This window comes from Triticum aestivum, chromosome 1A (genome assembly GCF_018294505.1).
Source record: "Triticum aestivum cultivar Chinese Spring chromosome 1A, IWGSC CS RefSeq v2.1, whole genome shotgun sequence".
Lineage (NCBI taxonomy): Eukaryota > Viridiplantae > Streptophyta > Magnoliopsida > Poales > Poaceae > Triticum > Triticum aestivum.
In genome coordinates, this window is record NC_057794.1 from 588,653,526 (window position 1) to 588,670,060 (window position 16,535).

Below are 16,535 nucleotides of genomic sequence, written 5' to 3' on the forward strand. Positions count from 1 at the left end.
AGAGAACCGAATATCAGGAACATGTATGTATAGCTGCTTAATGGAAGAAATGCACACTTATTGCGCGAGTGAAAAGTAGCCAATAGTAGTCAAATTCCGCGATATAGAGTACCACATTTATTTATTTATTACGTAGTGATCTAAACGCTCTTATATATCTTTACAGAGGGAGTACGTTGAGTAGCATATCTTTCTTTTTTCTTTGAGAGTAGACAGGTTCCGTGTCCACATCGTTGCGACAGAATGTGGCCCAAACGCACAGGACATGCACAACCCTGGCCCATGTTGGTGCTAGTACTGTAGTGAGTCAACTGATTTTATTCGTATTGTAGTGGTTTTCTAGCTGGTTTTCTCCAAACGAGAATGAAATCAGTAGGGAAGTTTAAAACCCTTAAAACAAAAAAAAGTGAATTTCCAAACAATATTTGAGACCATTTTTTACAAAATACAAAACATTTTTAAAACTTCTGTGAACAATTTTTTTAAATATGAGACTTTCAACATTTTTTCAAAAAAAAAAACAACATGCACTTTTTTCATGAAAGAGAATATTTTCAAAAGAGAACCGGTACAAATACAAGGAGAGATACAACATAAAAGGAGAAAAAGAAAAAGCAAGACAAGAATCTTCCTACAACAAATAAATGACTCAAACACCGAAAATGGTCTGCTAGGCTAAGCACTAATTGGCAGGTCCATGTGTTAGCTCGGGTTGCTTCGTGCGTGCGTTCCACCGACACTTTGTTATGGACCCAGTAGTAAAACTGCAGCCTTGCCTTGTTTGCATCAACAACAAACTTCAATCTTTTTTTTTGTACAATGAAACGGCGGTCCAAGCGCCCAGACTATTGCATTAATCCCGAGAAATAATTTACATGTAGAATTACAAATCCCTGCATTAATCTCTGAAGCAGGGGCAATGCCCTCTAGCATGATCAGAATTAGTGCAACTAAACCTATGGATAGGAGAAGCTACATGTTTTGTGTGATTGCTAACCTCGTAGCACCATGCGCTATATTGTTTCGATTTCTGTTGACATGGTAGACCTGAATGTTCTTGCACTCTGTCATTGCACAAAAGTCTACTAAATAGCTTTTTATCTGCCAATTCCCTGGTTCCTTCAATGGTGATATTTTTGCTGCAGCTTTTGCAACGATGAGGTTGTCTGTTAGCACTGCGGCTTCGTGAATGTGCGGTGATTCCAAGAGATTTGCTGCCAACTTGAGAACTTGTGCTTTTGCTTGAACGGCTGAATTAGCTGTCATCCCTGTAGCTGAAATGGTTGCTTGAAGATTCAAGTAACCTTGCTTGAGTTGAATGTAGACACATATTCCTGCTGTGCTCCTTAATTTCCATTTTGGATCTCCTGTAGATTCCATGATGCATCTATGAAGATTGTGTATTGTGTTGAAAGCTTGGATGCATCAATTGTGTTTCCCTGCTTGAGTTCCTCCTTTATGTTCTAGATACGTATTTTATTCCTGCATAGATTGTTATGACATGTTTCCAATTTAAAAGAATTTGTAATTTCTTGTGCTGCAAAAGAGACTTGTACAGGAGAGCCTTCTTTCCTTTCGAAAAGCTTTTCATTTCTAGCTTTCCAAAGACACCACATGAACGTGAAAATGTTGCTTAAACTTGCATGAGGATGGTCTGAATTGAGTAGGTTTAAAGTAATGGTAATGATTGAAGTGGAATTAAAAATAAATTCATCCATTCTAATGTACCATGGTTTTGCAAACCAAGTTGCTCTAGCATAAGGATAAGTAAAAAAGATATGCAGTTCATCTTCTTCGGCATTGCATCTTGAGCATTCTTTATCTATATGCTTCGAATATTTACCTCCTCTTTTACGTGTTGGAAGCGCTTTCCTAATTAGCCTCCATGCAAACGTTTGGATCCTCGATGCAATGTCTTTGGCCTTCCATATCTGCTTTAAAAGGGCTTTTGTATTGTCTGGAATGACTCTTGGTTGCGGTTGTCCTTTGTGTTGCATCACTGGTAGGCATAATTTATAAGTACTTTTGGAGTTGAATTTTCCTGTTTGAGTTAGTTTCCAACACAAAACATCTTCTCCATCGAATTGGATAATGGGCGTTCAGATTATCTCTCTGGCAGTATCATGATCGAAAAGATTGCAAATAAGATTAGTATTCCAAAGTTTCTGATTTGGCGGCCAAAGGTCTTTGATTGCTACAGGATAAGGAAAATGGTTATCTTGGATAATCAGATGATCTAGATTGTGCCCCCGCCATTATACCAAGGAGACCTCCAAAGAGATATCTTCCCTTCGGTAAGTTGGTAGAAAGAATTGTTGATGAGAATAGGGCTAACTTTGAGGATGCTTGTCCAAAATGAAGATTTAGGAACGTTGTGGTTGGCTCTCCAAAAGGAAGTATTAGGAAAATATTTAGATTGAAGGCCTTTGGAAATGTGACTGTTGGGTTCATCCATTATTCTACAAGCAGTAGAAAGGATTAATTATAGCTCTTTTAGTGGCTTGCATGTTCTTGATACTTAGTCCACCTTCATTTTTAGGGGAGCATATGTCCTTCCAGGCTCTAAGGCAAAGATATTTAGCACTGGTTTCTTGTCTAATCCCTGTCCACCAAAAATTCATAATGATAGCAGTGAGCTTTGACAATATTCTTTTAGGAAAAAGGAATGTTAGAGATATAATAAATGGGGACTGAAGCAAAAACAGAATTAATTAGGGTGAAACTTCCTGCGTGTGAGAGTTTATTCGCTTTGTAGCAAGCAAGTTTTGCCTTGAATTTGTCAGTGACAAAGTTGTAGGCAGAGGCCCTAGTTTTGGCTTGAACAATGAGAGGACAACCCAAGTGAATGGATTTTTTATCTATAGTAGGAACAAGAAAGATGTCCTTGATGGCATTTTGAGTGTTGATGTCAACTCATTTGCTTAAAAGAATAGCATATTTGCTCCAATGTGGAGTTTCACCAAATTGAGTGCAGAAATGTTGAATGATTCGATTCATTGTGGTGGCTTCTTGGAAGGTGGCCTGGCCACAAACTAACAAGTCATTAACGAACATGAGAGAGAAGGGCATTTTGGTCCGAGAGAAATACCGGTCAAATGATTGGATATCATGCATGGCCACCTGCATAGAGAAAGAAAGCTCATTAGTGGCAAGGATAAAAAGATAAGGCGAGAGGGGACAACGTGGTTTGATTCCTCTGTTGCTACAGAATCTCGCATATGATCTGCCATTGATAATGACAGAGAATATTGAATTGGAAATGCAGGCATGGATTAAATTAATAAAATGGTCAAGTCCATGGGGCTTGGGCGGCCACGGAATGGATAAAGTGGACCAATGAGAGTGGGGGATTTTTACTCTACTACTGCACAGTCGGGTATATTTAAGGGTCGCGGCCATCGTGGAGTAAAAATTATCCTCCTCTAACCATTATAAGGGTTTGGTAAGGTGCACAAGAAAACGTGAATTTTTACTCCTTTGACCGATTATAGGATCAATTAGAGATCCTACAACCTCATTCGTAGTTTCCAATTTTTTGGGGGTGTTATTCGCAGCATTGTCGCGCACCGACAACGCATCGCAGCATGGTAACACCCCAGTAGCATCGAATTGCAGCAAACATCGCATCATGTTGGGGCTCCCTACATCCGCCTAGTGATGTTTCCATAACACCGGCTTGTGGTACGCCTCACATCATGACAGCAGCCCTTCATACGGCGCCCCCTCACAAAACCGGCTAGCTATACGATGTGGACGCAACAATAACGTACTCCCTTCGATCCAGCTAGAAACATCCATTTCAGCAACAAATTGATATGAATCAAATGGGGGTAAGACAAATTAGCTGAAAAAAGATGGCATAGTAACAATGATGCCACTTGCAATCAGACCGAGTAGCTACTAACTTCTTTCTTTTTAGTGGTAATAGCTACTCCCTCTGTAAATTAATGTAAGAGCATTTAGATCATTAAAGTAGTAATCTAAATGCTCTTATATTAATTTAAGGAAGGAGTACTAGCTAGCTAGGGGTCCTGTCACTTGAGGGGCTGAAAATTCTCAGCACATGCTGATGTGAACGCAAAGAGACAAGCATCCCGTGTGAATGCTACGCATCACACCGCCCGACCAAAGGAAATTGTGATGGGGTCATCAGACGGCGCAGCGCGTGGCTGATGCCTCGTTAAATCAGTCGGATGTTTTCAAACGTTTTCTATTTGGTTTTCCCTATCCACCTTTATCCGATATAAACCAGTTTCAATTGTAAACTTATCAAATTCTATTTTAAAGGAGAGTGTGCTATTTCACACCCCTGGGTGGCCTCTAGTGCCGAGACCCAAAAGGCCGGCCAAAACTGGGCTCCATCAACCTGTCCGCGGAACCGGTCGTGAGACGAGCATGGTCCTGCTGTTGGGCGCGAGACGAGCTCGGTCCTGCTGCCGGACGCGAGACGGGCTGGTCCTGCTGCTGGGTGCGGGACAAGTGATGAACCGCAACTGAGGGAGAGCCCATCCTTCGACAAAAGTAGCGCCCGGACGCCGAGGAGAGGGGTCAAAGACCGAAACAGTCCACCTGCATACGAGCCGACCCCAGCGGAGAAGCCAACCGCTGCCACAGCCGGAACCGCCGAGCTGCCATGTAGACACCAAGCAGCAGGGAGGCCACCATACCTCCCGCCGCCGCCATAGCCCACGACTAGAGCAGCCACCATGCCGGGCAGCTGCCCAAACCCGTGCCGCTCGCGGGGACCAAGCCGTAGGTCCGCTGGAACACGCAACCACCGGCCACACCTCCGCCCGCCAACCCCGCCACCACATGGATCGACGCCACCACCGGGAGACCACTGGGAGCCCCATCCACCACTGCCACACCCGTCACAAGCAGCGGGTGCTGCACCACCCTCAACGAGGACGAGCACGATAGCAGCTCGCAGGCTCGCGGCGCCCAGATCTGGCACGCTAGCCCTGGCCGACACCGCCTCCTCCCCATCGCACGCCTGGGCATCCATGCTGCCGCCGAGCCCAGCCCGTCGCCCACCGTGGACCACTGCCGTTCCCCGCCGCCAGGCCTCGCAGATCTGGTGCGCGCCACCGTGCCCCAACGAGGAGGGGAAGAGAAGGTGGAGGTTGCCTAGGGAGACGCCCCGCCGCCGCCCTCACTGGTGCACGCCGGGGCTTCGTCGGCGGCGGCGAGACGGGAAAGGGGAGGGAGGAGACCCGGCGGCGGCGCTGGAGAGATCGCCCCCCGTGTCGCCAGAGGAGGGCGACGCGAGGGCGTGTTTTTCAGAACGCGAGACTACTTCGCCAGGCCTACATTCTTTTCTACGAAAGAGTCGAACAACCAAAGGACAACGAAGTTCTAGAAGAGCATCCGCCTGGCTACTGATGAAGAGAAAGATTGATGAAAAGGGAAACATTTATGATTTGTGATTTGTGTCTTGTTTGTTTTTGCTTATATATTTAGCGATCAGCACATCGTGATTTAATTTGTGGAGTGAGTAATTCCATTGTGGGAGGGCTTGGACTTTGGACTGAAATCTCCAATACTATTGCTTTTACTTTGAATTCCGCAATTCAATTTGGCTGTAAAGAAATAACTTCATCGATTTGCAAAGTGTGTTCATATTTACTTTTTTCACTGTTCTTTTTTTATATGTTTTTCCTCACCTGCAATTGCAAGCAAAAACCAGATTGAGGATTCGATGTCTTAAATCCAGATTCAGATTTTCCTTTTTTTTCTGTAAAGCATACTAGCATAGTTCAGAAATTTCAACTACATGTATGTGGGTGCCGTTCACTACTGAATATTGGCAACATATGTACATGTTCATTGTTTCATCACCTACAGTCCCAACTCGCAAACAGAACCGAACCCTGCATCCCAGATAGGTTCGGATTCAAGGGGTCGGTGAAATCGAAGAGCGGGATACTCTAGCTGTGCTCATATTTGTTTTTTTAGAGAAAAAGGGCTCTCGGCCCCGGCTCCACTTGTATTACCAAATGAAACCACAGCATTCAGGCATTCTGTTACAAGCACGCGGGGGGGGGGGGATAATCAGCAACACACGCTGCCCCGGCAAGATAGAAGTTCCAGCCTCCACAGATAAAGTGCCAGAAAACAACTACCAGAATAGAGAGCTAAGCTCCAGCAAACATAAAAGAACTAACATCTCGAAGGGAGAGGGAGAAAAACTGGGGGGACGCGCCCCAGATCTTAGACATTGTTGCAATCGAACAGCAGCTCCGAGCACTTCAGGAGTCCTAGCCAGGGTTTGGCCACATCAGGAGGGGGGGTGCACGCGCTTCCCGCTCCAGATTTCTCACCAAGTGCATCCCTCTTTCTTTTACAGTGCCAGAGCACCGGACCATCCAACTGCTTAGTATAGCAGCAGTTTTCCTCCACAACACCTGCATCCCAAGTCAGGGAACACGTTTGAAACAAATGTCATTGCGGATGTTTCCACATAGCCCAAAGGGCAGCAAAATGTAATAAACAGTCCACTGAGAGATTTTTGTGATTAAACCACCAAGCTAGCATGCTCTCAATGGACATTCCAGCTTGCTTATTAGATATGTCAAAAATCCTCTATCGCAACAAAGCAGCCAAAGAATAAATGTTCGATAGATTCAGATTCTCCACAAAAAAGACAGGTAGCATCATCTACATGTTGTCTCTTTTGCAGGTTGTCTCTCGTTAAAAGCTTGTTTTTGGGCACAAGCCATAGAAAAATCTGGATCCTAAGGCGAATATTAATTTTCCAAATAACTGTAAGGTTACCCGGATCAATTCCCCTAAAATTAATAAGGTTGTAGAAAGATTTAACAGTGTAGACACCTTTGGCTTCAAAATTCCAGCGAACGGTATCTTCAACGTCGTTTAAGTTGATATGAGCTACGCGGCTGAACAAATCATCCCAATCTGCTAGGAGCTTATGGGTGAAACACCTTCTAAAAGTAATTTTTAGATTGGTGCCATCCCAGACCTCGCTAATAGAAACATTATGGTCATTGGCAATAGAGTATAGATCCCAATACTGGGTAGCTAGGGTAGTATGCCCCATCCACTGATCTTCCCAAAATCTAGTACTCTTGCCATTCCCCACTATCCAGGAATAACCTACATTGGCAGCTTTAGCAGCCCGCAGGATCCCTTTCCAAAATGGGGAAGCACCATTTTCAGGACAAGTAAAAATATTAGGGATGTGAGTCCTATACTTAGCATCAATAATTTGTTTCCAAATTTTGCCCTCGTCCAGGAAATATCTCATGATCCAAGAGGCTAAAAGACATAAATTCATATCGGCAATATTAGGGATGCCCAGACCCCCATGCTGCTTTTATAGAGTTACATTCCCCCAGGCAGCAAGATGGTATTTAAAATGACCCTCATAATCGTCCCAAAAGCAGTGAGCTAGTTGAGAATTTATTAGATTAATGGCCCATTTTGGGAATTTGATAATCCTCATAAGATAGCTAGGGATAGTGGATAGGCAAGTCTTCACTAAAGTGAGTCTCTTTCCAGAAGACAGAAGTCTCCCCCTCCATCCAACTCCTCTCTTGATAATCTTATCAATAGTAGGCTGAAGCTCACTTTTCTTAAGCTTTCTGTGATGAAGAGGGGCACCTAAATATTTAATAGGGAACTCACTCAATTTGCAACCAAGTATTTGCGCAAATATATTGGCATCATCCTCATTAATATTAATGGGAACTAGGTCACATTTGTGAAAATTGATCCGCATACCAAATAGATGTTCAAAGCAGGAAAGTAACCACTTAAGAATTCTCACATGGGATTTATTATTGCTGAGGAAAAGTAAGGTGTCATCCGCGTATTGCATACTAATGACGCCAGCAGGATTGGAACTAGGGAAAAGACCTTCCAGGATATCATTTCTGGAGGCTTTTACAAGAATTCTAGTAAAAACATCGGCTACTAGGTTGAAAAGCAGAGGGGAATATGGGTCCCCTTGCCTCACTCCTTTGCCAGCAATAAAGAAATAACTATTTTTATTATTAATAGTAACCCCAACAGAACCTTTGTATAAGAGGGATTTAACTTTCCTCATCCAATTAGTACTAAAACCCCTCTTATACATCATGTCTACCAGGAATTCTCTGTTGATCATGTCATATGCTTTCTCGTAGTCTAATTTAAACACAAAACCAGACTGCTTGCTGGAGTGAACAGAATGAATAATTTCATGGGCTGCAATAATGCTCTCAGCTATATATCTGCCTTTTATAAAGGATGTTTGGTTCATAGAAATTAAGTCTTTGCAGATGGGGCCAAATTTATTGGTGGCACACTTAGCAAAGATCTTAAAACTGCAATTTATCATAGCAAGAGGCCTAAATTTCTCCATCTTAGTGGCATCAGCCTCTTTAGGAACTAAAGTAAGTAGGGAGAAATTGAGTCTATATAAGTCTAGCTCACCTTTCTCACAATCATTAAATAAAGCAAATAAGTCACCTTTAATAAGGTCCCAAAATTGTTGATAAAACAAAAAAGGAAAGCCATCTGGCCCAGGGGCTCCTTCAGCATATGAGCCAAAGACAGCATCCTTTATCTCTTTTTCTGAGAAGGGAGTATCCAAAATGCAATTATGTGCATCAGTCACCCTCTCTCCATCTTCCCAAAAATCATTTTTCAGGTTGATGTTAATTTTATCTTGGAAACCAAATAGAGTTTTGTAGAAGTTCACAGCAATATTCATAATACCATCAGGATCAGTTACAATACCTTCATTACCTTCCAGCGCCATGATCTGCTTCTTTCTCCTTTTCTGATTAGCTACAGCTTTGAAATATCCAGCATTTAAGTCCCCTTCCAGAATGTCTCTCTCCCTGGATCGCTGTCTGTCCTTAATTTCTTCTTTTCTCCAGATATCTTCTAGGTCCCCTGCAATTTTTTGTTGGAAATATGCCCTAGAGGCAATAATAAATTGATTATTATTATATTTCCTTGTTCATGATAATCGTTTATTATCCATGCTATAATTGTATTGATAGGAAACTCAGATACATGTGTGGATACATAGACAACACCATGTCCCTAGTAAGCCTCTAGTTGACTAGCTCGTTGATCAATAGATGGTTACGGTTTCCTGACCATGGACATTGGATGTCGTTGATAACGGGATCACATCATTAGGAGAATGACGTGATGGACAAGACCCAATCCTAAGCATAGCACTAGATCGTGTAGTTCGTATGCTAAAGCTTTTCTAATGTCAAGTATCATTTCCTTAGACCATGAGATTGTGCAACTCCCGGATACCGTAGGAATGCTTTGGGTGTATCAAACGTCACAACGTAACTGGGTGACTATAAAGGTGCATTACAGGTATCTCCGAAAGTGTCTGTTGGGTTGGCACGAATCGAGACTGGGATTTGTCACTCCGTGTAAGCGGAGAGGTATCTCTGGGCCCACTTGGTAGGACATCATCATATGCGCAATGTGACCAAAGAGTTGATCACGGGATGATGTGTTACGGAACGAGTAAAGAGACTTGCCGGTAACGAGATTGAACAAGGTATATGGATACCGACGATCGAATCTCGGGCAAGTAACATACCGATAGACAAAGGGAATTGTATACGGGATTGATTAAGTCCTTGACATCGTGGTTCATCCGATGAGATCATCGTGGAACATGTGGGAGCCATCATGGGTATCCAGATCCCGCTGTTGGTTATTGACCGGAGAACGTCTCGGTCATGTCTGCATGTCTCCCGAACCCGTAGGGTCTACACACTTAAGGTTCGGTGACGCTAGGGTTATGGAGATATTAGTATGCAGTAACCCAAATGTTGTTCGGAGTCCCGGATGAGATCCCGGACGTCACGAGGAGTTCCGGAATGGTCCGGAGGTAAAGAATTATATATAGGAAGTGCTGTTTCGGCCATCGGGACAAGTTTCGGGGTCATCGGTATTGTACCGGGACCACCGGAAGGGTCCCGGGGGCCCACCAGGTGGGGCCACCTGCCCCGGGGGGCCACATGGGCTGTAAGGGTTGTGCCTTGGCCTATATGGGCCAAGGGCACCAGCCCCAAGAGGCCCATGCGCCAAGAGAGAAAAAAAGGGGAGAGTCCTACAAGGGGAAGGCACCTCCGAGGTGCCTTGGGGAGGATGGACTCCTCCCCACCCTTGGCTGCACCCTTCCTTGGAGGAAGGGGCAAGGGCTGCGCCTCCCCCTCTCCCTTGGCCCTATATATAGTGGGTAAAAAGGAGGAGCAAACCAATCTAAGGCCTGGCGCCTCCCTCTCCCTCCCGTGACACATCTTCCTCCTCCCGCAGCGCTTAGCGAAGCCCTGTTGGAATCCCGCTACTTCCACCACGCCGTCGTGCTGCTGGATCTCCATCAACCTCTCCCTCCTCCTTGCTGGATCAAGGCGTGGGAGACGTCTCCGTTTCGTACGTGTGTTGAACGCGGAGGTGCCGTCCGTTCGGCGCTAGGATCATCGGTGATTTGAATCACGACGAGTACGACTCCATCAACCCCGTTCTCTTGAACGCTTCCGCGCGCGATCTACAAGGGTATGTAGATCAACTCCTCCCTCGTTGCTAGATGACTCCATAGATTGATCTTGGTGACACGTAGGAAAATTTTGAATTTCTGCTACGTTCCCCAACAGTGGCATCATGAGCTAGGTCTATTGCGTAGATTCTATGCACGAGTAGAACACAAAGTAGTTGTGGGCGTTGATTTTGTTCAATATGCTTGCCGTTACTAGTCTTATCTTGATTCGGCGGCATCGTGGGATGAAGCGGCCTAGACCAACCTTACACGTACTCTTACGTGAGACCGGTTCCACCGACAAACATGCACTAGTTGCATAAGGTGGCTAGCGGGTGTCTGTCTCTCCCACTTTAGTCGGATCGGATTCAATGAAAAGGGTCCTTATGAAGGGTAAATAACAATTGGCATATCACGTTGTGGTCTTTGCGTAGGTAAGAACCGTTCTTGCTAGAAACCCATAGCAGCCACGTAAAACATGCAAACAACAATTAGAGGACGTCTAACTTGTTTTTGCAGGGTATGCTATGTGATGTGATATGGCCAAAAGGATGTGGTAAATGATATATGTAATGTATGAGATTGATCATGTTCTTGTAATAGATGATCATGGAGCCCCAAGATGGAGATCAAAGGAGCTATATGATATTGGCCATATCATGTCACTATTATTTGATTGCATATGATGTTTATCATGTTTATACATCTTATTTGCTTAGAACGACGGTAGTAAATAAGATGATCCCTTACAACAATTTCAAGAAGTGTTCTCCCCTAACTGTGCACCGTTGCTATAGTTCGTCGCTTCGAAGCATCACGTGTTAATCGGGTGTGATAGATCCTTTCGTTCACATACAACGGGTGTAAGCAAGATTTACACATGCAAAAACACTTAGGGTTAACTTGACGAGCCTAGCATGTGAAGACATGGCCTCGAAACACAGAGACCGAAAGGTCGAACACGAGTCGTATGGAAGATACGATCAACATGGAGATGTTCACCGACGATGACTAGTCCGTCTCACGTGTTAATCGGACACGGCTTGGTCGACTTGGATCATGTAATCACTTAGATGACTAGAGGGATGTCTATCTAAGTGGGAGTTCATAAGATGAACTTAATTATCCTGAACATAGTCAAAAGGATTTTGCAAATTATGTCGTAGCTCACGCTTTAGTTCTACTGTTTAGATATGTTCCTAGAGAAAAATTAGTTGAAAGTTGATAGTAGCAATTATGCGGACTAGGTCCGTAAACTGAGGATTGTCCTCATTGCTTCTTAGAAGGCTTATGTCCTTAATGCACCGCTCAGTGTGCTGAACCTCGAACGTTGTCTGTGGATGTTGCGAACATCTGACATACACGTTTTGATAACTACGTGATAGTTCAGTTAAACGGTTTAGAGTTGAGGCACCAAAGATGTTTTTGAAACGTCGCGAAACATATGAGATGTTTTGAGGGCTGAAATTGGGATTTCAGGCTCGTGCCCACGTCAAGAGGTATAAGACCTCCGACGATTTTCTTAGCCTGCAAACTAAGGAGAAAAGCTCAATTGTTGAGCTTGTGCTCAGATTGTCTGAGTACAACAATCATTTGAATCGAGTGGGAGTTGATCTTCCAGATGAAATAGTGATGTTTCTCCGAAGTCATTACCACCAAGCTGCTAGAGCTTCGTGATGAACTATAATATATCAGGGACATATATGATGATCCTTGAGATATTCGTGATGTTTGACACCACAAAAGTAGAAATCAAGAAGGAGCATCAATTGTTGATGGTTGTGAAACCACTAGTTTCAAGAAGGGCAAGGGCACGAAGGGATACTTCATGAAACGGCAATTCAGCTGCTGCTCTAGTGAAGAAACCCAAGGTTGAACCCAAACCCGAGACTAAGTGCTTCTGTAATAAGGGGAACAGCCACTGGAGCAGAATTACCCTAGATACTTGGTAGATTAGAAGGCTGGCAAGGTCGATAGAAGTATATTGGATATACATTGTGTTGATGTGTACTTTACTAGTACTCCTAGTAGCACCAGGGTATTAGATACCGGTTCGGTTGCTAAGTGTTAGTAACTCGAAATAAAAGCTACGGAATAAACGGAGACTAGCTAAAGGTGAGCTGACGATATGTGTTGGAAGTGTTTCCAATGTTGATATGATCAAATATCGTACGCTCCTTCTACCATCGAGATTGGTGTTTGCGTTGAGCATAGACATGATTGGATTATGTCTATCGCAATACGGTTATTCATTTAAGGAGAATAATGGTTACTCTGTTTATTTGAATAATACCTTCAATGGTCTTACACCTAAAATGAATGGTTTATTGAATCTCGATCGTAGTGATACACATGTTCATGCCAAAAGATAGTAATGATAGTACCACCTACTTGTGGCACTGCCACGTAAGTCATATCGGTATAAAACGCATGAAGAAGCTCCATGTTGATGGATCTTTGGGCTCACTCGTTTTTGAAAAGTTTGAGACATGCGAACCATGTCTATTGGTGTATATGCATGAAGAACTCCATGCAAATGGACCGTTTGGACTCACTTGATTTTGAATCACTTGAGACATGCAAATCATACCACATGGGCAAGATGACTGAAAGCCTCGGTTTCAGTAAAATGGAACTAGAAAGCAACTTGTTGGAAGTAATACATTTTGATGTGTGCAGTCCAATGAGTGCTGAGGCATGTAGTGGATATCGTTATGTTCTTACTTCACAGATGATTTGAGTAGATGTTGAGTATATTTACTTGATGAATCACGAGTCTGAATTATTGAAAGGTTCAAGTAATTTCAGGGTGAAGTTGAAAGATCGTCGTGACAAGAGGATAAAATATCTATGATATGATCATAGAGATGAATATCTGAATTACGAGTTTGGCACAGAATTAAGACATTGTGGAAATTGTTTCACAACTAATACAGCCTGGAACACCATAGTGTGATGGTGTGTCCGAACATCATAACTGCACCCTATTGGATATGATGCATACCATGATGTCTCTTATCGAATTACCACAATAGTTTATGGGTTAGGCATTAGAGACAACCACATTCACTTTAAATAGGGCACCACGTAATTCCGATGAGATGACACCGTATGAACTATGGTTTAGAGAAACCTAAGCTGTCATTTCTTAAAAGTTTGGGGCTGCGACGCTTATGTGAAAAAGTTTCAGGCTGATAAGCTCGAACCCAAAGCGGATAAATGCATCTTCATAGGACACCCAAAACAGTTGGGTATACCTCCTGTCTCAGATCCGAAAGCAATAAGGGATTGTTTCTAGAATCGGGTCCTTTCTCGAGGAAAAGTTTCTCTCGAAAGAATTGAGTGGGAGGATGGTGGAGACTTGATGAGGTTATTGAACCGTCACTTCAACTAGTGTATAGCAGGGCACAAAGAGTTGTTCCTGTGGCACCTACACCAATTGAAGTGGAAGCTTATGATATTGATCATGAGACTTCGGATCAAGTCACTCCCAAACCTCGTGGGATGACAAGGATGCGTACTACTTCAGAGTGGTACGTAATCCTGTCTTGGAAGTCATGTTGCTAGACAACAATGAACCTACGAGCTATGGAGAAGCGATGGTGGGCCTGGATTCCGATAAATGGCTCGAGGCCATATAATCCGAGAGAGGATCCATGTATGAAAACAAAGTGTAGACTTTGGAAGAACTACTTGATGGTCGTAAGGCTGTTGAGTGTAGATGGATTTTAAAAGGAAGACGGACAATGATGGTAAATGTCACCATTAAGAAAGCTCGACTTGTCGTTAAGATGTTTTCCGACAAGTTCAAGGAGTTGACTACGGTGAGACTTTCTCACTCGTAGCGATGCTAAGAGTCTGTTGGAATTATATTAGCGATTACTGCATTATTTATGAAATCTTGCAGATAGGATGTCAAAACATTGTTTCCTCGACGATTTTCTTGAGGAAAGGTTGTATGTGATACAACCGGAAGGTTTTGTCAATCCTGAAAGATGCTAATAAGTATGCAAAGCTCCAGCAATCCTTCTGAGGACTGGAGTAAGCATCTCGGAGTTGGAATGTATGCTTTGATGAGATGATCAAAGATTTTGGGTGTATACAAAGTTTATGAGAAACTTGTATTTCCAAAGAAGTGAGTGGGAGCACTATAGAATTTCTGATGAGTATATGTTGTTGACATATTGTTGATCAGAAATGACGTAGAATTTCTGGAAAGCATATAGGGTTATTTGGAAAGTGTTTTTCAATGGAAAGCCTGGATTAAGCTACTTGAACATTGAGCATCAAGATCTATAAGGATAGATCAAAACGCTTAATGGTACTTTCAAATGAGCACATACCTTGACATGATCTTGAAGGTGTTCAAGATGGATCAGTCAAAGAAGGAGTTCTTGCCTGAGTTATAAGGTATGAAGTTAAGACTTAAAGCTCGACCACGGCAGAATAGAGAGAAAGGACGAAGGTCGTCCCCTATGCTTAAGACGTAGGCTCTACAGTATGCTATGCTGTGTACCGCACCTGAAGTGTGCCTTGCCATGAGTCAGTCAAGGGGTACAAGAGTGATCCAAGAATGGATCACAGGACAGCGGTCAAAGTTATCCTTAGTAACTAGTGGACTAAGGAATTTTCTCGATTATGGAGGTGGTAAAAGAGTTCGTCGTCAAGGGTTACGTCGATGCAAGCTTAACACCTATCCGGATAGCTCTGAGTAGAGATACCGGATGCATATAATGGAGCAACAATTTAGAATAGCTCCAAGCAGAACAGTTATTTGGATTAGCTCCAAATAGAACGTGGTAGCTACATCTAGGAGATGACATAGAGATTTGTAAAGCACACACGGATCTGAAAGGTTCAGACCCGTTGACTAAAACCTCTCTCACAAGCAACATGATCAAACCTAAAACTCATTGAGTGTTAATCACATAGTGATGTGAACTAGATTATTGACTCTAGTAAACTCTTTGGGTGTTAGTCACATGGCGATGTGACCTGTGAGTGTTAATCACATGGCGATGTGAACTAGATTATTGACTCTAGTGCAAGTGGGAGACTGTTGGAAATATGCCCTAGAGGCAATAATAAATTGATTATTATTATATTTCCTTGTTCATGATAATCGTTTATTATCCATGCTATAATTGTATTGATAGGAAACTCAGATACATGTGTGGATACATAGACAACACCATGTCCCTAGTAAGCCTCTAGTTGACTAGCTCGTTGATCAATAGATGGTTACGGTTTCCTGACCATGGACATTGGATGTCGTTGATAACGGGATCACATCATTAGGAGAATGATGTGATGGACAAGACCCAATCCTAAGCATAGCACAAGATCGTGTAGTTCGTATGCTAAAGCTTTTCTAATGTCAAGTATCATTTCCTTAGACCATGAGATTGTGCAACTCCCGGATACCGTAGGAATGCTTTGGGTGTATCAAACGTCACAACGTAACTGGGTGACTATAAAGGTGCATTACAGGTATCTCCGAAAGTGTCTGTTGGGTTGGCACGAATCGAGACTGGGATTTGTCACTCCGTGTAAGCGGAGAGGTATCTCTGGGCCCACTCGGTAGGACATCATCATATGCGCAATGTGACCAAGGAGTTGATCACGGGATGATGTGTTACGGAACGAGTAAAGAGACTTGCCGGTAACGAGATTGAACAAGGTATTGGATACCGACGATCGAATCTCGGGCAAGTAACATACCGATAGACAAAGGGAATTGTATACGGGATTGATTAAGTCCTTGACATCGTGGTTCATCCGATGAGATCATCGTGGAACATGTGGGAGCCATCATGGGTATCCAGATCCCGCTGTTGGTTATTGACCGGAGAACGTCTCGGTCATGTCTGCATGTCTCCCGAACCCGTAGGGTCTACACACTTAAGGTTCGGTGACGCTAGGGTTATAGAGATATTAGTATGCGGTAACCCGAATGTTGTTCGGAGTCCCGGATGAGATCCCGGACGTCACGAGGAGTTCCGGAATGGTCCGGAGGTAA